Source organism: Anabrus simplex, chromosome 1 (assembly GCF_040414725.1).
Source record: "Anabrus simplex isolate iqAnaSimp1 chromosome 1, ASM4041472v1, whole genome shotgun sequence".
In the NCBI taxonomy this organism is placed as follows: domain Eukaryota; kingdom Metazoa; phylum Arthropoda; class Insecta; order Orthoptera; family Tettigoniidae; genus Anabrus; species Anabrus simplex.
In genome coordinates, this window is record NC_090265.1 from 15,299,724 (window position 1) to 15,320,546 (window position 20,823).

Consider the following 20,823-nt stretch of genomic DNA (forward strand, 5'->3'; position numbering starts at 1 on the left):
GAGAACGGGAATAAATTCATTCTTGTATGTGTAGACGGCTTCACTAGATTTTCATGGTTGTTTCCGACTAAGCTGGCTACCGCGCAGTCTACCATTTCTTGTCTTAATACTATCCTTGCTTCTTTTGGTCCCAGTCAATATATAGTTTCTGATAATGCAAAGGCTTCCACATCTAACTTATTCTGAAGATTCTGTTTCGACCTGTCCTCATCCCATGTAACCATCTTCGGCTGAGTGGATCAATCGTAATCTGCGTTGATCGCTTTTCACCATGAAGATCATTCCAGGTGGGGATACTTCTCTGCATTGGTTACCTTTTGCTTTACATTCGGCTGTTCATGAGTCCCACTGGTTTACCCCTGCTTCACTCCTGTTCAAATTTGTTTCCAACATGCCGCTGTCTAATCTTTGGTCACTCAATGACATATTACCTGAGACCATAGATCCTGATAATATCAGAGACCTATGGAAGAAGGCTAGAAGTACTCTTAAGGCTTCTCATGAAAAGGTTAGAGATATGATCGTGGACGGAGGCCCACCAATTTAAAGGTTGGATATCAAGTTATGGTTAAGAATTTCGTTTCTGCAGGCAAGCTTGCCCCCAGATGTATTATTTTGGACTTCTTAACTCCTGCCACTCTTCTGGTCAGCAACCCAGCCACTGAGAGGATATTCAGCATCCACGTTTTGCAGATCATACTGATATAATCTTTTGTTTTTCATATAGGCCACTAAGTCATGGCAGTAAGAAAAGGTAATATTTCTTTTTTAAACAGTCTTGAATCGAAAAGTTAATTAGGAAAATTATAATTTGAAATATGGAGGCCTTCTCTCCCACTGATAGATCAAGTGTTTCACCTCTTATTGTTTTATCTATGTACAAACCTCCCCTCTAATAAGGCTTATGTTCCATTACGCTGCTATTACATTAACCCCTGCCTCCAAAACCTAGCCTGCAAATCACACACTCATCCTCAATGCAGCCAGCCTCATCTGAACCCGCAGCTTAAAGAAATACATAACTCTCACTCTCCACAAAAATAATTTCTGTCGACAAGTAAATTACTGTTTCAGTGCTCTCTCTGTGATCTGCTGCCATATCTCAACATCTCGCAAGGGATGCCGGTATTGGGTAAGGGCCCACTCTGCTCTGGCCCAATCTCCTCATAACGGGGTACTGGAATACAATCCTATCCGGCGAGGGCTGTGGTGCGGTAACTCAACCGCCTACACATCTTGGAGCGGTATCTCTATATCTGGCCTGTGGCGACCATCACCATGGCTACCCCTCTCAATGTAGCAGGAGAGATTATCTGAGGGTACTTGGGGGCTCCGGGCGGCGCCACCAGTGAATTGGCTGCTGCGGCTACTATTGCCATCAAAACCTGAACTGTATATCCTGTACTCGGACGGCTGCATGAAGACTTCAAGACCTCTTTTCGACGTAATTTCTTAAAAATGAACCTTTCAAGAAAATTTCTGTCTGTACAACTTAAATTTTTCTTCTAACAAGCAATTTTCAAACTGTAACTGTGAAGAGTGACTTTAAGGGGGGGGGAGGTCTGCACTGCGAGGTACACCCGACCCCTTCATTCAAACGAAGTGCCTTGAAGAATGCTATCTTAAATTTATTTAATCTTCAATATAAACTTGCAACAACTTGTGCAAGAAGTTTGGACTTTTCTTCACAGATATCTCTACCAGAAAAAACGTATGTTATGCCCTCTGATGTGAAGAGGAACTAATACAATCCTAAAGTAATTTTTTATTTTGAGGTTTACTACACTGAGTTGATTGTTCTTTGTTTTTTGGGATGTTAAATTTGTCAGCACTTCGATCTGTAAAAGTTAAAGTTTGCCTTGAGAAGGCAGTAAGTCATAAGGTTCGGTGCGCAGTCTCGTAGATAAATTCGTAGAGCATAGATGTTCTTTCTGTTCTTGTAGTGGTGTTAGTTGTGATAGTACAAATATCACAGCCTCGCACTATATGTAGAAGTGAGAGATATTATTCTCAGTATTCGATTTATTATTATATTTATTATTATTATCGCCAGTATTTCAGTTGTATATTTCGTCATTAACATTTGTAAGCTGGAAGGTATCCATATGCAGTGTGAGTAATTTGTTTCATACAGCTGGGAAAACATTGCTATATTGGACTCTGGTAATTTGTATGACTCATGTGGACATCCCAGTGTTTGATGAGATGTACTTGTTGTTGTGGTCGTCGGAAAGGTCTATGAGTCATGTATATATCCCAGTCTGATGAGATGAGCTTGTTGTTGTACTAGGAAAGTTCTATGACTCATGTAAATCACCCCAGCGTTTGTTTATGTCTTGGGACCAAGAAGAAGTTCAGAGCATGGTCTTGAAATAGGATCTACCATGATTGGCTGGCGAGGATCAATCCAGACGTATCATGTGAGAGGAAGGGGAATGCTGATATCTATAAAGGTTGATCAGACGGCGGGAACCACACACACTGTAGAGGAATGAAGTGGTGCAAACACACTGTACGGGGATGAAACTGGATATACGGTACGGAAGTGACACTGCTGCACTATACTGGACTGGACTTCAAACGTTTGGGGAACGTAGTCTTGTTTGTGGAACGTAGTATTTGTTATGTTCGTGGAAAGTGGCTGATCGACAAATTGTGGAATGCTTACGCATTAAGTATTGTAGCACTTGTGGCGGTCTGGCATTATATGTTGGGGAAAGCTATCTCAGACGTTCCATAATTAATGTTCAGGATCGATAAGCGTGTGTTGCTCAAATGTATATATCTTTACAACAAGTGTTAAAATCAGTGAACACAGTATTACGAGGTACAGTATCTGTGTGATATTATAAGTGCTGATTATGAGAATCGACAAGTCGTGTTGATACAGAGACAGTGAAGGGTTCTTATCTACATATATTTACATTGTTCAGTGGACTAGCTACAAATGGTGGCTTAGTTCTCGCTTTCTTTTTCCCACTGTTTTCTGTGTTGTTGTTGTTGTTGTAAATATGGATTCTTCCAGCAATCTTTCGTTTGTGTATTATAAGTGTATTTTGGTGTGTTGGTGAGGTGCTCATGCACGGATTTTATTGAGAATATAGTTAGATATTTTAGAATCAGTGGAGTTATTGATGAACCCAGGTGCAGTTCCTACCTATTTAGTCGTTTTCAGAAGGTTAGGCAAGGCCTGAAGGAGATGTACTAGTACGCAGCATTATATACACGCCCAGGGAGATAAAGAATTATCATGCTCTATCTAAATTCGAGGGATCCATTCTCGTGAACTCTGGCGCCCATACTATGGACATTTCTGCTGATTATTTTCATTAATTTAAAATATTATTGCAAGTGTTTTATGAAGTAATTTAATGTATTTGTAAATTTAATTTATATATATATTTGTTATTCATTCTGATATTTATTAGTATTCACAATATGTTACCTAGTATACTCTGTAAATGAAATTGGAATTTCTGTCTCCTTGACTATTGGATGGATGGAGCCATAGTGCTCAAGTAACGTTTGTAAGATTGGGAGCGTTTTGTTGATGTTTTTCATTTCTCCCACCTTGTATCTAAGCTAACGAACTAGTTTTGTACCTGAAATCTTGTTCCGTCGCAAGGCGACTTGTTTTTCCCGCACCTTCTTTCACCTCTGTGATTCAAAAAAACCACGGTAACAGTTATTTCAAAATTTCTTGTTTAACTATACATAAGAGTACAGATTTGACCAGAATAACCATTTGTGTGAAGTAGAATGCATTGGGACAATGTTAATCCTTAAATAAAAGTTCTGGGATACATAAGCTAGCTATGAATTTATCAATGTTGAATCACTTTAGCTAGTTATAGACAATAAGACTAATTTTAAGTAACTAGCTAAAGTGATTCAACAGTGATAAATTCATCGTTAGCTTATGTTGCCAGAGCTTTTCTTTAAGGATCAACATTGTCTCAATGAATTCTACTTCACACAAGTAGTTATTCTAGTCAAATGGGTACTTTTATATACAGTTAAACAAGAAATTTTAAATAACATAAACTAAATAGTTTAAATTTTAAAACCATAATACTGAAAATTCTGGTTGCAATTTAAGGTTTTGAGTCGAGAAACCGGCTGATGATGCCCTAAATGAGGGCGAAACATGTCCCATCAACTGAATCAATGTTAATATAAAGATACTGCTTATACATACATACATACATACATACATACATACATACATTATCATTATAGACTGTTATGCCTTTCAGCGTTCAGTCTGCAAGCCTCTGTGAATTTAGTAAACGTCGCCACAATTTTCGATTTGTAACTATTGTCGCGGCCACCAAATTAGGCGGGTGAGGAAAACTGCGCTGTCGTCAGATACAGGAACGGCAAAGCGACAGATGGTCGAGAGTCGCTTACCCCCGGGCACGTATTGGCAACGCTGATCGTGCAGTGCTGTCAAACTGAAGCCCATCCGCTCCAGGCCACCTTACCCGAGTCATTCCCTGTCAAGCAGCTGTTGAGCTCGCATCGTACGTGCATTTAAAGATGGATGGTGAATGTGAATTGATTAGGGCTCAAGTCAAGAGAGAAGTGGCAGAGAGGAACAAGACATTCAAAATAAAAGTCGTAGAAAAACTCACGTCAGAAGCCATCGACCGTGTGACTGCTGCAGATTGGGAAAAGTGCTTCAATCGCGCGGAAGATGTTCAAACAGACGATTGGGCCAAGGAAATAGTAAGGGACGAAAGAAAGGGGCCATTCATCATCACTGTAAAAGACGGCTCGACAGTTAGTGAGATGAGTGATGACAGTGACTAAGATTGCCTTGAAGCCAGAAACGATTCTTCCTTCATTGTAAATTAATGTAACTCTATTCTTTAAAGTAGTTCTTTTCCTATATTACTCGGTACAATATACAGTATTCAAATATTTATAATGTAATAAAACTGGTACGGATTAATATGTAATCCGAAAGTATTTACGGGGTCCTGCAGCCTGTGCTGGTGCGCGCGTCCCGAACTGCCTCAGCTAGCGACATTTACATGATTGCTTTCCGGGCCGTTTTCCAGGAAAATTACAAGACTCACGGAAATATGTTTCAGATAAAAAATATAAGTCAGGCGATGTTTTAGATTTTCCCCGCAGACAATATTTTATTGGCTGAAGAAATTAAAAACTTGGCCGCTTACTGAAATTTTCAATACATGTTTCTACGGATTTAAACTTACTAGTTCAAGATTTTATTTTTCATAATTATTTAAAGTGGTTTATATGGAAAATAGTTATGCCACTGGGATCAGCAGTCTTTTCTGAAGCTTGTAGTATAATTTGTCTCGAAACATTGTATGAAGTAACAGCAGGAGCTTGAGAGAGAACAACTTGCCTCGCGCTCCGAAATGATGTGTTTAGTTAGACATTTCTTCGCCAGTTGCTACATAACCTTGGCAACAGCGTAATTTCTCTGACCCGCCTAATTTCGTGGCCGCGACAATAGTGCTGTGGCCTCTTTTAGTTCTATACCTCTTATCTTTAAATCGTTAGAAACCGAGTCTAACCATCGTCGTCTTGTTCTACCTCTACTTCTCTTACCCTCCATAGCAGAGTCCATTATTCTCCTAGGAAACCTATCCTCCTCCATTCGCCTCACATGACCCCACCACCGAAGCCGGTTTATGCGTACAGCTTCATCCATCGAGTTCATTCCTAAATTATCTTTTATCTCCTCATTCCGAGTACCATCCTGCCATTGTTCCCACCTGTTTGTACCAGCAATCATTCTTGCTACTTTCATGTCTGTTACTTCTAACTTATGAATAAGATATCCTGAGTCCACCCAGCTTTCGCTACCGTAAAGCAAATTTGGTCTGGAAACAGACCGATGTGAAGATAGTTTCGTCTGGGAGCTGACTTCCTTCTTACAGAATACCGTTGATCGTAGCTGCGAGCTCACTCCATTAGCTTTACAACAAGTTGATTCAATCTCACTTACTATATTTCCATCCTGGGAGAACACACAATCTAAATACTTGAAATTATAGACCTGTTCTAGCTTTGTATCACCAATCTGACATTCAATTTTGTTGAATTTCTTACCTACTGACATCAATTTAGTCTTCGAGAGGCTAATTTTCATACCATACTCATTGCACCTATTTTCAAGTTCCAAGATATTACACTGCAGGCTTTCTTCACAATCTGCCAATAGGACCAAGTCGTCAGCATAGGCCAGACTGCTTATTACATTTCCACCTAAGTGAATCCCTCCCTGCCATTTTATACCTTTCAGCAGATGATCCATGTAAGCTACGAACAGCAAAGGTGAAAGATTACAGCCTTGTCTAACCCCTGTAAGTACCCTGAACCAAGAACTCATTCTACCATCAATTCTCATTGAAGCCTAATTGTCAACATAAATACCTTTCATTGATTTTAATTATCTTCCTTTAATTCCATAGTCCCCCAGTACGGCGAACATCTTTTCCTTCGGTACCCTGTCATATGCTTTCTCTAGATCTACGAAACATAAACACAACTGCCTATTCCTCTCGTAGCATTTCTCAATTACCTGGCGCATACTAAAAATCTGATCCTGACGGCCTCTCTGTGGTCTGAAACCACACTGGGTTTCATCCAACTTCCTCTCAACGACTGATTGCACCCTCCCTTCCAAGATGCCAGTAAATATTTTGTCTGGTACTCTAATCAATGGGATACCTCGATAGTTGTTGCAATCCTTCCTGTTCCCTTGCTTATAGATAGGTGCAATTACTGCTTTGGTCCCATCTGAAGGTACCTTACCAACACTCCATGCTAATTTTACTACTCTATGAAGCCATTTCATCCCTGCCTTCCCACTACACTTCACGATTTCAGGTCTAATTTCATCTATTCCGGCTGCTTTATGACAATGGAGTTTATTTACCATCCTTTCCACTTCCTCAAGCATAATTTCACCAACATTTCCCTCCTCCCCATGAGCTTGGCTGTTCGCAACACCACCAGGATGATTTCCTTTTACATTAAGAAGATGTTCAAAACATTCCCCTATAAAAATAAATTGTATTGAAAACGTGGACACCTTTAAAAATTGTTGTGAATAAATATTATATGGCAGCTCAATACCGACTAAGAAAATCTATATAGCCTATTACAGATATCTGTTAACTACATCGAGGAATGCAGACAGAGTATTTTTTCAGACCTTGTCCGGGTTAGCACGATTTTTTCATCATCCCCTAAAAGGGCCGCTGCTCTTGACAAAGTAATACAGAGGCGATTACCAACAGTAGTGCCTACCTGATGGATATATGATGATAGGCTCGTTGAAGTTGTGTCCTCACTCTACACATATCTCCTTGAATTCTTCAGAGAAATGAAAGATAACGCAGCCGAATGGGACGGTGGAATGAGAATTCAAGCTAAGGTTTACTATGTTACCTTGCAAGTCCTTTATTTCTATTTCCTGTTAAATTTACTTACTGAAGCGCTTCCTCAATCTGATGTTCTGTATCATATCCTTTGGGCACAGGGGTCCAGGGTTCGATTCCCGGCAGGGTCAGTAATTTTAACCTTAATTGGTTAAATTCTCTGGCACGGGGCTGGGTGTATGTGTCGTCTTCATCATCATTTCAACCTCATCACGACGCGCAGGTCGCCTACAGGAGTCAGATTAAAAGACCTCTATCTGGCGAGCCGAACTTGTCTTCGGACACTCCCGGCACTAAAAGTCATACGCCATTTCCGTTTTTTCTGATATTAACAAGCTGGAGCTTGTCCAGTTTAACAATTTTGTGAAGGAATTCCCCGAAAAGTGCTTATCAGTCGTTAGAGAAACCCATGGCCGAAATTTTGACTGTATGACACTTAACAGTGAACTTCTGTCCTTTACATACCTTGTGAAAAATAATGCATATTACCTCTACCAATATTTTCAACCCAGTGGTCTTAAGAAAGCATATCCAGGAGCAACGAAATTGATTGACCTCATTCTGACCATCCCGGCAACTAGCGCTTCCACTGAAAGAAGTTTCTAGGTCTTAAAAAGGATACACACCTTCCAAAGAAATTCACAAGTAGAGGACAGGCTCTCTGCACTTCCTCTGATTGCGATTGAGAAGAAATTTCTGAGTGACTTAATGAAGATCCCTAATTTCTATGAAGCTGTGATAGATATTTTTGATGCCACAACATGCTGTCATATTGACATGAAGTACAAATAGGAAATACTGAGGTAAACCTTGCAGCTCCGTTAGAAAGTAATTTTAAACTTTATGTTTATGAGTGTATGAGTAGCCTGCTTCTATGATGTTGATGCTCACGAGTGTTCAATATATTATGTGCCATTTCATCATTTTCAAATGATGTTACCTTATGCAAAAGTAATATAGGTTACAAGTCTTTCACTTTTATGAAATGGCATCTGTACTGCTCATAAAAATGCTGCAGTGCGAGCGACAATGTACTCTCAGAAGGAGTGTGGTAACACTTTTCAAAACGTCACGTGTCGCCACTTGGTTGGACCAAGGTATACCATACAAATCCTATAGGACAACTTGCCACTTTTAATATCACGTACCGGTACGGCTTTTTCTAATAGTTTTGTTTCGTAATTACACCTTGAAGTACCACCTTTCTGCCTTTGATAATTTCTAGGCATTGTCTTAAATCACCCAGACTGCTTTCAATCTCTATATATATAATGTAAAATAAGAGTTTTATCTGTACATTGCTCAGAATTTAAAAAGGATGGCATATCTGTATTGGTTGTGTCCATAGTAACAAGGTAATGCACTTTTTAATTTTCCGTAATTTCTGTCTGTCTGTCTGTCTGTCTGTCTGTCTGTCTGTCTGTACGTACGTACACGTATCACGAGAAAATGGCTAAAGAGAATTTAATGAAAATCAGTATATAAAGTCCAGGAATAAGTCACTACAATCTAGGCTATAAATAATCTTATTAACACTGAGAGAAATGGTAGTTTAGGGGAAGGACTAAGATTTAATTCTCAAATATTTATATTATTAGTGATCGTATCTTAAGGAAAATTGGTATGTAAAGTCCGGGAGTAAGTTGCTACAATCTAGGCCATAAATAATCTTTTTCACGCTGAGAGAAATGGTAGTTTAGGGGAAGGCCTAAAATTTTCTCAAGTATTTGTTATTATTGGTCCTATCTTAATGAAAATCGATATGCAAAGTTGGGGGGGTACTGGTAAGTCGCTACAACCTACGCCATAACTAATTTCATTCACGCTGAGTGAAATGGTAGTTTAGGGGAAGGCCTAAAATTTAATTCTCAAATATTTGTGATATTAGTGGTACTATCGACAAATATTGCATATTTAAAGTTATATAGTATTACATTTCCAATCATTTATATCTTACACATTTTTACCATACCGGCTATTATAACAGAGATATTCATGAATTTGGATTGTTGTTGCTAAGTCCATATCAGCGCCGAGTCACGAGAAAAAGGGTAAACAGAATTTAATAAAAATCGGAATGTGAAGTCGGGGAATAAGGAACTACAGTCTATGCCATAATTAATTTTGAAAGATGCCCTAATATTGCAGAGTTGAAAGAAAACTAAATGCGAAGGCCCACTATACAGAAACCTCATGACATTGATCAACAATTACATTACATTGACCATTGTTTGTTGTGATGTGCTTTGTGTTTCTGTTACCACTCATCTCCGATAGATGGGATTACTGCTGTATACCGAGTATTTTTTAAAATTTGCTTTACGTCGTACCGACACAGATAGGACTCATGGCGACAATGGGATAGGCAAGGGCTAGGAGTGGGAAAGAAGCGACCATGGCCTTAATTACAGTACAGCCCCAGTATTTGCCTAGTGTGAAAATGGGAGACCACGGAAAACCATCTTCAGGGCTGTCGACAGTGGGGTTCGAACCCACTACCTCCCGGATGCAAGCTTACAGATCCGTGCCCCTAACCGCACGGCCAACTTGTCCGGTCGTACCGAGTGTAATAGCCTGCCTGAATATTGTTGGGAAGTAGCTGGGGAGTTAGATAACTTTCTTCCTTAGCATACCATTCCTCTGGTTAGTAAATTTTCTGATACTACTGGTACATAACAAACTGGTTCATCTTTGCATTCGAGCTATTCAATCCCTGCTCTGAAGCCCTGATTGGAATGACCAGTGTGCATATTTAATGGAATAATTGCAGAGGAGTGTTCACGGCTGTCTGCGGCCTGGTCATTCCAGCTCTGGAACTTTGGACTGTTAGATCGGCATCGTAGTACTGTTCGTTAAAAGTGAGAAAATTTGTTGTTTTTCATTTGATCGAGTATTTTATATGAAAACATTGCTTTCAATCGCTATATTCCTACTGATGTTTTTGTAATGGCCTGTGTTGACTTCAATTAGGAAAACCACAAAGACAGTCTTTCTGAGAATCCCGTAGCGAAGCATGGGTACATCAGCTAGTTTTCAATAAAATTATCATAAAGCACTACTTTTCACTAAATCACACCAAAATTCCACAGCAATTGTTTACAAACACTTTGGTCAGTTGATCTCACTAACAAGGAAATATCGGCAATGGGTAAATCGCCGATCGCGATGAAACTTGGAAAACACATTGAGGTACACGTAAAAATTATGTCGGCATCAATTTTGGGTGCCAACGTTCATTAGGGCGTTAACTATGGGGCCTAAAAGTTGCGACATTTCAAATTCCACGCGATCAGCGGTGAATACCTGCCGGCCAATGCTAAGCTGGCACACTGCTTATCTGGAGACACGCCTCTGCAGCTCCTCCCCTTCTTCCCGCGCTTGCCGGCCGCTTAGCTGTCGAAGAGAACCGGTGCTACACTTTGCGTACTCAATCAGACTACCTCATATCTCTCCTTTGTAATTTGCACGTTGTATTGGTCAGTTTAAGTTTTCTGAAATGTTTGTGATAACGTTTGCACTGGGCGAGTTGGTCTTGCGGTTAGAGGCGCACGGCTGTGAGCTTACATCCGGGGGATAGTGGGTTCGAATCCCACTGTCCGCAACCCTGAAGATGGTTTTCCGTGGTTTCCCATTTTCACACCAGGTAAATGCTTCGGTTGTACCTTAATTAAGGCCACGACCGCTTCCTTCCAACTCCTAGGCCTTTCTTATCCCATCGTCGCCATAAGACCTATTTGTGTCCTTGCGACGTAAAGCAATTAGCAAAAAAAAAGTACGGTGCCTGTTGTTAATTGTGATTTGTTTCGGTTTTCTTTTCACTATTTTTTAATGTTTCGAATAGACCAAAGATTGTTTTTGTTTACTATCAGTTATTGTCGGGGAGTTTGCCCGATATAATTGTTACGGAGTCATTTACTGTGTTGCCTTGTAATTGTTTTTTGTTTTACCAGTTCGTACAATACCCATTTAACTTTTTGCGTATGTAACTGCCATTATACCCAGAAGACTGTAGTGTGATACTTTAATATCGGTACTTGTTGAATACATAGACCTTCTTCAGCTATAACGGAAAAGTACCGGTACAGTAAGACTACAGGTCTGCCTGTGATTATTGTATATATTTTGCATGTATAAATGCACATCTCTTTTATATTTCAAGGCTTTTCTTATTACGTCAAACTTTACTACATTCCATGTCATACTCATGTCGAAGTTGCCTATGCATTACATTAATTTATATTCGACAACCATTGCTGCAATTGAAATGTGTTGTGCCTGTCACTGCAAAACATAAATAAATCGTTCAGTACAAGCACAAATAAAAACATTCTACCTATAGGCCCATTCATTATACCAGAGTACGCAATACGGAAAATACCAGTAGTTTCAAACTCGGAGTTTAGAATTGTTGTTGTTGTCGTCCGCGATGTCGTTTCATTATGACACAACTGGTAGCGTACACAAAATGGGTGGGGTGGGGGGAAGGGATCATAAAAAGAAGAGCTGGACCTATAACCAGGTTTTGATATCCCGAGGTACCGAATCGCATTACATTCATTGAGATCCTCTACCCGGGCACGTAATTTCTTTATATAAAAAGGCATTTAACGTTGTTTGAAGGTGGGAGATTTATTTAGTGGTGGGTGATTTAATTTAATTAATTCCATATGTATGTCCACTCTAAAGGACACTATCGACAGCTTTAAGGCGTTTTAGAAGTAAATAATAATTTAAGCGTAGGTAGGACGTGGTACCCCATCCCACGTTTCCGTGGTACTTAACTCAGAGTTGTACCCACGAATGTGACAACTCACCGGAATGAGCAGAAATGAAAATATAACATTTGAATAAAATATGGGTATATTAATGTAGGTTATTTATTATCATTATGTGTGAAACGGAACGTAATTTAAAGGATTCCAATAATTACAGTACGAAAAGAAACAGTCTCTCCCTCTGAACAGCTAAGCAGCCGGCAAGCGCGGGAAGAAGGGGAACGTGCGGTGGCGAACCAATTAGAGCGGGAGGGGAGGAGGTGCAGAGGCGTGTCTCCAGATACGCAGTGTGCCAGCTTAGCATTGCCCAGCAGGTATTCATCGCTGATCGCGCGGAATTTGAAAATTCGCAAATTTTAGCCCCCGTAGTTAACGCCCTAATGAACGTTGGCACCCAAAATTGATGCCGACATAATTTTTACGTGTACGTCAATGTGTTTTCCAAGTTTCATCGCGATCGGCGACTTACCCATTGCCGATGTTCCCTTGTAAGAACCATAGTTATAATTCATTCCTTCCGGTCGCGACAATTGAATGTATACTCTCGATGATAATGCATGAACTTTCAACAATACACACTGGACATTTTTCAAAGTATTAAGTCTACTCGTAATTAAAAAATGCAGAATGAGGGAAACATAACCTCAAGGTCAAACTAAAACGCACGTTGAAGTACAGAGCAGCGGTGACTCGTTGCTATGCTACAATGGAAGGAAAATCTACTATACTCTCCAAAACCACCTCTGTGTCCAATGGTGCCGATTTTCATTAAATTCTCTTCAGCTATTTTCTCTTGATGCCCGTACATACATACAGAGAGAGATGACAGAAAATTAAAAAGTGCTTTTCCTTGTTACTGTGGACACGGCCGGTACAGAAATACCATTCTTTTTAAATTCTAAGCAATGCACAGACAAAATATATAAAATATATGCCTCCCATATTTGCTCGTCATTTACCCATCACCTTATCACATCCTTCAGTTCTGTTTCCAGTTTTTGCATTGAAGTCACCCTTGCTGTTGACTCTGACAATGATGTCACCTAGTGCTTCACAAAACTTGCCCAACTTCATTCTCATCTGTTATTCTTACACCTAATTCCTCCAACTGCTAAAGCTACAAACATCGTTACCCCATTTACATGCCTAACATGTGTGCTAGGGTGCTCTTGATGCACAGTCCTAGCCCACACTCTGCTCTTTTCCTTTTAACACCTGTAAAGAACAGCTGATAATCTCCCATCTCTTGCTTGGTATCTCTCCTTACCTAAACATTATTGACTCCTAATATGTCCATTTCAGTCCTCTTTGCTGACTCAGGCAGTTCTTTTGTCGTTCGTCTGTCAGCTGAATTCCAGAAATTCAATTTAAACGTTTCTGCCACAAGAAACAAATTTCATAATTAATGCGTATTGTCAGCCTCAACAAGATAGAAGGTCTTAATAATTGAGTAACTCGACATTTAGAGTACAGTACAATGTTATTCCTTCCTATTTTAAAAAGGGGTGTGTTTTGTCTCTTCCTTGTGAAACATCTTCAGCCTAAAATATTATAATAATAAACACATGATATTCTTAATAACACTAAAAAACAATGACCTGTTCTTAAAATGTTTAAAGGTGCGTCCACACCAAGATATTTTCGTTAACTTTGTTAATAAACATTGTTAATGAACAATGTTCATTAACATTTCTGTCTCTTAATAAACAAAATAACGTGTTCATTAACTTTTCGAACATGTTGATAAACAAAATTTCTTTAACTTTTGTGAATGAAACTTTTCATTAACATTTCGTGTTTTCGTTAACATTTTCGTTCGAACATGCGCAAAGACGCAATTAGAACACGCAATTCGTAGCGCGGAATACAATACCTTTTTTATTTCTTCGAAATCGACTGTCGAATCACAAGCAATTCGTATAAACCATACAAATACATAAGTGAAGTGTAGGAGTTATTTCTCTTACATGATCCTTGGTAGGAGTCACCAGTCGCTAGGAATCTTTTATACTTAGCGTAACATTAATGGAGATAACATTCCGATAATTTGTATCATTTCTTGAAATTTCAGGCCTAATTACTGTCAACAAGAATTGAAAGTCTTGTAGGGACATTCTCAGAAAGGTTTGAAAGCCTGCTGCATCATGAGTTAAAAGTTCTGACATAGGCCTAAGTGTCCTCTCCAAACTTAATTCTAAACGCTCTTCCAATATTTTTCTTTGTCAAAATTTGCGTCTGCGCTTTTCTCTAATTGCACTCATTAAAATAATGAAAGCTGCAGCAGTAAGTATTTTTTTCTTCCTGGCCCTATCCATTGTAACCTCACAAACAGATATTTTGGTGTGGACACAATGTTAAAGAATTTTGTTAACAAAAGTTTATTTGGTGTAGACACAATGTTAAAGAGGTTTGTTAACAAAAGTTTATTAACATCTTGAAAAATATTTTCGTTAACATTGTTTATTAACTTTTTTCGTTAACATTGTTTATTAACTTTGGTGTGGACTAACCATAAGAGTCAAGATGACTTAATCTGTCATATGTAAGCAGAGTTACAAAACAGTTCATGCTGTTAAAAATTGGCATAAGACCAATTACTAAATGACGAAAGTTCCATTGAGTTTGGTACTCAAAATAAAAATTAATGTGATGATCACAATGTTCTAAAATCGGAAATAAACCTTGAATTAGGCTGATGTAATCTCATGTTGGAAGCTTGAGTACGTATGTGTGTGGTTAAACAGGGCTTGTTTTTCTAGATGGAATTACTCAAAATGCTGGTTATGTAGGTCGACAAATCGTGCGATCCATATACACTGACTGACAGAGCAAATGCAACACCAAGAAGGAGTGGTCAGAACTTTATGCCAATTGCAGGGTAGACTGACGTCACTGAGGTATGCTCATGATGTGAAATGCGTCGCTGTGCTGCGCACGTAGCGAACGATAAATGGGACACGGCGTTGGCGAATGGCCCACTTCGTACCGTGATTTCTCAGCCGACAGTCATTGTAGAACGTGTTGTCGTGTGCCACAGGACACGTGTATAGCTAAGAATGCCAAGCCGCCGTCAACGGAGGCATTTCCAGCAGACAGACGACTTTACGAGGGGTATGGTGATCGGGCTGAGAAGGGCAGGTTGGTCGCTTCGTCAAATCGCAGCCGATACCCATAGGGATGTGTCCACGGTGCAGCGCCTGTGGCGAAGATGGTTGGCGCAGGGACATGTGGCACGTGCGAGGGGTCCAGGCGCAGCCCGAGTGACGTCAGCACGCAAGAATCGGCGCATCCGCCGCCAAGCGGTGGCAGCCCCGCACGCCACGTCAACCGCCATTCTTCAGCATGTGCAAGACACCCTGGCTGTTCCAATATCGACCAGAACAATTTCTCGTCGATTGGTTGAAGGAGGCGTGCACTCCCGGCGTCCGCTCAGAAGACTACCATTGACTCCACAGCATAGACGTGCACGCCTGGCATGGTGCCGGGCTAGAGCGACTTGGATGAGGGAATGGCGGAACGTCGTGTTCTCCGATGAGTCACGCTTCTGTTCTGTCAGTGATAGTCACCGCAGATGAGTGTGGCGTCGGCGTGGAGAAAGGTCAAATCCGGCAGTAACTGTGGAGCGCCCTACCGCTAGACAACGCGGCATCATGGTTTGGGGCGCTATTGCGTATGATTCCACGTCACCTCTAGTGCGTATTCAAGGCACGTTAAATGCCCACCGCTACGTGCAGCATGTGCTGCGGCCGGTGGCACTCCCGTACCTTCAGGGGCTGCCCAATGCTCTGTTTCAGCAGGATAATGCCCGCCCACACACTGCTCGCATCTCCCAACAGGCTCTACGAGGTGTACAGATGCTTCCGTGGCCAGCGTACTCTCCGGATCTCTCACCAATCGAACACGTGTGGGATCTCATTGGATGCCGTTTGTAAACTCTGCCCCAGCCTCGTACGGACGACCAACTGTGGCAAATGGTTGCCAGAGAATGGAGAACCAACCCTCAGGACACCATCCGCACTCTTATTGACTCTGTACCTCGACGCGTTTCTGCGTGCATCGCCGCTCGCGGTGGTCCTACATCCTACTGAGTCGATGCTGTGCGCATTGTGTAACCTGCATATCGGTTTGAAATAAACATCAATTATTCGTCCGTGCCGTCTCTGTTTTTTCCCCAACTTTCATCCCTTTCGAACCACTCCTTCTTGGTGTTGCATTTGCTCTGTCAGTCAGTGTATTATAGGTATGTGAAAAGTTTTCTCTACTCTGTTTATTTCTCTATCTTGTCCGGTTGGCTTGTGTGCGGTCCTGTGTGTCCCACATTTTACAGCATTCTGAAGGTGGATTCACTCAATTATTAAGGCCTTCTATCTTGTTAATATTTCTGTAGTACTAAGACAGAACACTCTATGTCAAAAAATCCAGTTTTCAGTTTTAATGCGAACATGGTAGATTTGGAGATGAGTACAATGGCAAAGCCTGGTGTGATTCTGGTGCCCGTAGAATACATTGATTTTATTATTATATTTAATCATTATACAGTCATATCAGCACACTACATTTTTATTCCAAAACTGGTCTTCGGACTCTAAGGTCCGTCATCAGTGTTGAAATTAAAAACATTTGATTTTACACGAGTGTGTTGTCACATTGAGTTTTAAACAGTTAAAATGGAACCCTGTTGAGATCAACTGTAAAATACGAAAAGGAAAAAACAGATATAGAATTATGCACACAATACATATAAAACTAAATAATGGTGCTGTAAATTTTTTATATGATATACCATAGGAAGGGCTGGATTATCCTCGTGCTCAGGCTGTTGATTTAGTATTACACAAACAAGTACGAACCACGCTGGAAGCACATGATAATACTGTAACTGGGATGCCCGTACTTTAAGTGCAGTGGAGAGAATGGGTTGATGCCAGGGCATGTACGGTACATGCTAGGAACTACATAGAGAAGAATAAGTTCTTTTAAAATTAAACTTCTGGTTTATTCAAGTTAGACAAAGTAAGACGTGTAGTATTTTAGACAGTGGTTCAAGATACGTTGTCCCTCGATGTCGGCGTCGGCGATGTCCCGCGCCGTCGGACTTCTTCCTCCTCACCATGGATCTCCTCTCAGCACAATGACACCACGTTATCCCACGGTGGTTGACGGATCCTGAAGTGCCATTGAGGATCGGGATCCAACCTGGGAGTCTTGATGCCTGGTGATTGAGCGCAGCGTGGAATAATTAAATTAGAATTTATTTCCACTGAGATCCCATGAAGGAAGTAGAGAAGTGTATAGGCATCGCACAGAATGTCAGTGAGATCTGATACGACACTAGTCTACTGCACTGGACTGAATATTATTTCATGACACAGTTCGTAGAATTGACAAGCACCATTTACCATGAAAGAAACAAATTAAAAAAAGTTCAACGTAAATAATATAATAGTCGTTCGATGCACTTGACGACTTAATTCAGTTTAGTAGAGTATCACAGTTTGTAATGGAAAAGAAGATTAAAACAGTTCAAAAAATGAAATAATGGTCGTTCGGTATACTTGATAACTCAAATTAATGAAGTATCACAGTTCACAAAATCTCGAACATTTTCTGACACTAAGGCACTAAGGCACGTCACTATCAAAATCACTTTCCGATTCTAATTCATCCGCTATTATATCATTTTCCTCTAAATATGCCATTAGCTTATCGTCATCCACGCCGGCAACAAAACTATCTCTACTAGAGCTCGCCATGTTGTCAACAACTCAGAGCTTGTCAACATCACAGATTATTAACTCCCTCCATTCGTGTCAAAGATCTCAAAGGCCAAAACTATGCCACTCTCGTGAAAGCTTGAAACCTTAGCTTTCTAACGAAACGATACACCCGGAGACATCTTTTAGCAGAAGCCGCTAAACACTACGAAATCATCGCGCCGATTCAGTCGGCTCTGGCACTTTTCGCGCGAGGAGCGAAAGCCGATCTGATCGGCGCGTGGCACTCAGGTGGTTAATGCACTAGGAGTCATTGAACGTTTGATATTAATCCACGACTTGATCAAGCTATGTATATTGTAATTAGTAGGGCTCAGATGTTTAAGATCTAAAAATAGCCCAAATAAGCAAGCAAATATGATTTCAAAAGTGACTAAATATGACGTAAAAATTACAAAATATGACCTGAAAATGATTATTCTAAATATGGCCATTTTAAAATAAATTATAAATCAAAACGGCAATTCCCTTGATATATATTAAATTCTTTTTTCTTACTTTCATATTCATTTTCTGAATACATGTTTAGCAGTTATTCAAAGTCTATTGTCCTTGATTCACTTATCAAACATTTGTGAATTACCTATAAAGTACCAAGTTCGCTAAGATTGTCAGATCACACAACATTTTAAGTTAAAACGTGTTTTCATCCCACATTGGTGGTTTGAAATATGAGAATACTAGAAATCACTCTTATTTTTTAAAAAATATTTTATTCTCAAGTTTAAATTGAGCACTACAAAACAAATTAAGTAGATGTCTTTCAATACATTATAGTAGAGCGGCAGGGCCTTAAGTGCAAACTCTTGTACCTTTCTTATTCTCCTCCGTGGGTGGAATTGAAATGTATGACAAGATTCATCTTCAAAGCATCAGGTGTGAAAGACCTCCAGTTATCACTTAACCATAGGTGCTAACTTTCCTGATTTAGGCGGTAGACTCCCGATTACAAGTAATGAAAATCATTTTTTCCGTATTGAAAGAATTTTAATAATAAATGTAAGAAATTTATTTTAACTTCAACCTATTCAATACAGTGCAAGATGTTAATGTGTTGGTTAAACATCATTAAAATTTTAAGTGGATGTCTTTCAGTAGTTTAATGATGTTTAACATGTTAACATATTGTACTGTATTGAATAGGTCGAAGTTAAAATAAATTTCTTATATTTATGATTAAGACTCCGGATTTTCGACGTGTTTTCCCACCTCCCGATTATTTTATTATTTCTCCTGATTTTAGGTTATTTTTTGGTGAATTTCAAGCATTTGTTTTCAAATCCCGCCATTTCAGCTTTGTACGCCAGTGGCCAAAAGTCCTGCGCTCACTGATCGGCTTCAAATGAAATACTGACATTTGTTAATACGAGAAATGCGCGCGAATGTGTTATGTTTATTGAAACCTGTATATCTTGACACGTATTTATATGATAATAGATGTTGATTCCCATAGGGAACATAAAACATTTGTCCTGAATGAGTAAATTTATAATACCAATATATTGGTCCATTATTGGACATTATAAATTTTCCAGCTAACTCACTCTTGGCTGCCTGCTTTTCGCCCTCGTGTGCTGAGTTGGGCCCATCAGTTGGTACTTAGCACACCTACCAAGACGCAAGGATAGTGCATACCGTGGAGGCCATTGCTTAAGCTACTTGAAGCCACCAGCAGTGCCAATGCACTATGGGAGACTATGTCTCACTTCCAAAAATTGATGCCTGCCTGACCATCATACAGTGGGTAATTTCTAGCATCCAACTGGCCAAAAATAATATTTTCAACCCTTGTCTTTGGTGAGAATTTTCTGTGAGTCGTGTTTATATAAGACTCTTGGATACAGTAATTAAGTATTGAAAAGTCACGCTGTCTGATTATCTAATCTCATCGAAGGCCTAATGTGGCTCTCCTCCGTCAGGGCATAATATTCTGGCGAGGCGAGCGCACAGTTATTATTATGTGAGGGCTCAGTAAAGACGTCAGAACTAAATATTTCTTTAGCTTGCAATGTGATTATATGAGACAAAGGTACTGTATGTATTTTTATACAGTATGTAGCATTTTCAGAAAATTACTATACTGTTCGGAATATGCACTTAAAATTCAGGTACACAGTGTCCAAGCGCTATCTAATTATACAAATTTGAGCTGACTTTCAAAGTGGATTGCCTTTGATTTCCGCAATGAAAGTCTTTTGGATGAGTTATCTATACTTTAATGAATGGAAAACTGTGACTTTCTGCTGAGACCAGGTGCGACCATGAGAGTAATTAATTTTTTTCAGAAGCCATGTACTCTGTAACCCGGAGGTCGGTTTTTGAGCTGTTGAGGAACAGCAGGGAATATAGGCGGAACGATGATATTGCTAATGTTGTAATTGAACATTTAAGCTTTGAGAATTGTTCCGAGGATATATCCAAGTCAATAAGGAAATCTGTTTGTATTTTGTGTGCTAAAATTCGATCACGTTGGACGAAATATAGTAGCAAAAGGGACAAATTGCTCAAGTACAATAAAAGATGGTTCGAGCAGAGAATGAGCCTTGCAGAAGGACGTGCATCACAACGTCAGAATGAGCCTGCCAGTACTATAGCTCATTCCATGTTAAGAAAACAGTATTGCTCTTATGACAACAGGGTTGCCATATCGTACGGCTCCGCTCAATGCCATCACGGGAAAATGGCGGCACACAAATTTGTGAAATTCAGTATGTAAGTTCAAGACAATAGGCTGAAGAACTAAGCTATAGATTACTTTTATAAAGTAAAGGGGCGTGGAGTTTACAGGGGCCACTTTTGGTTTGTACAGAATCAGAGGTAAACTACGGCGCATAAGAAACCTCAGCACTGAAA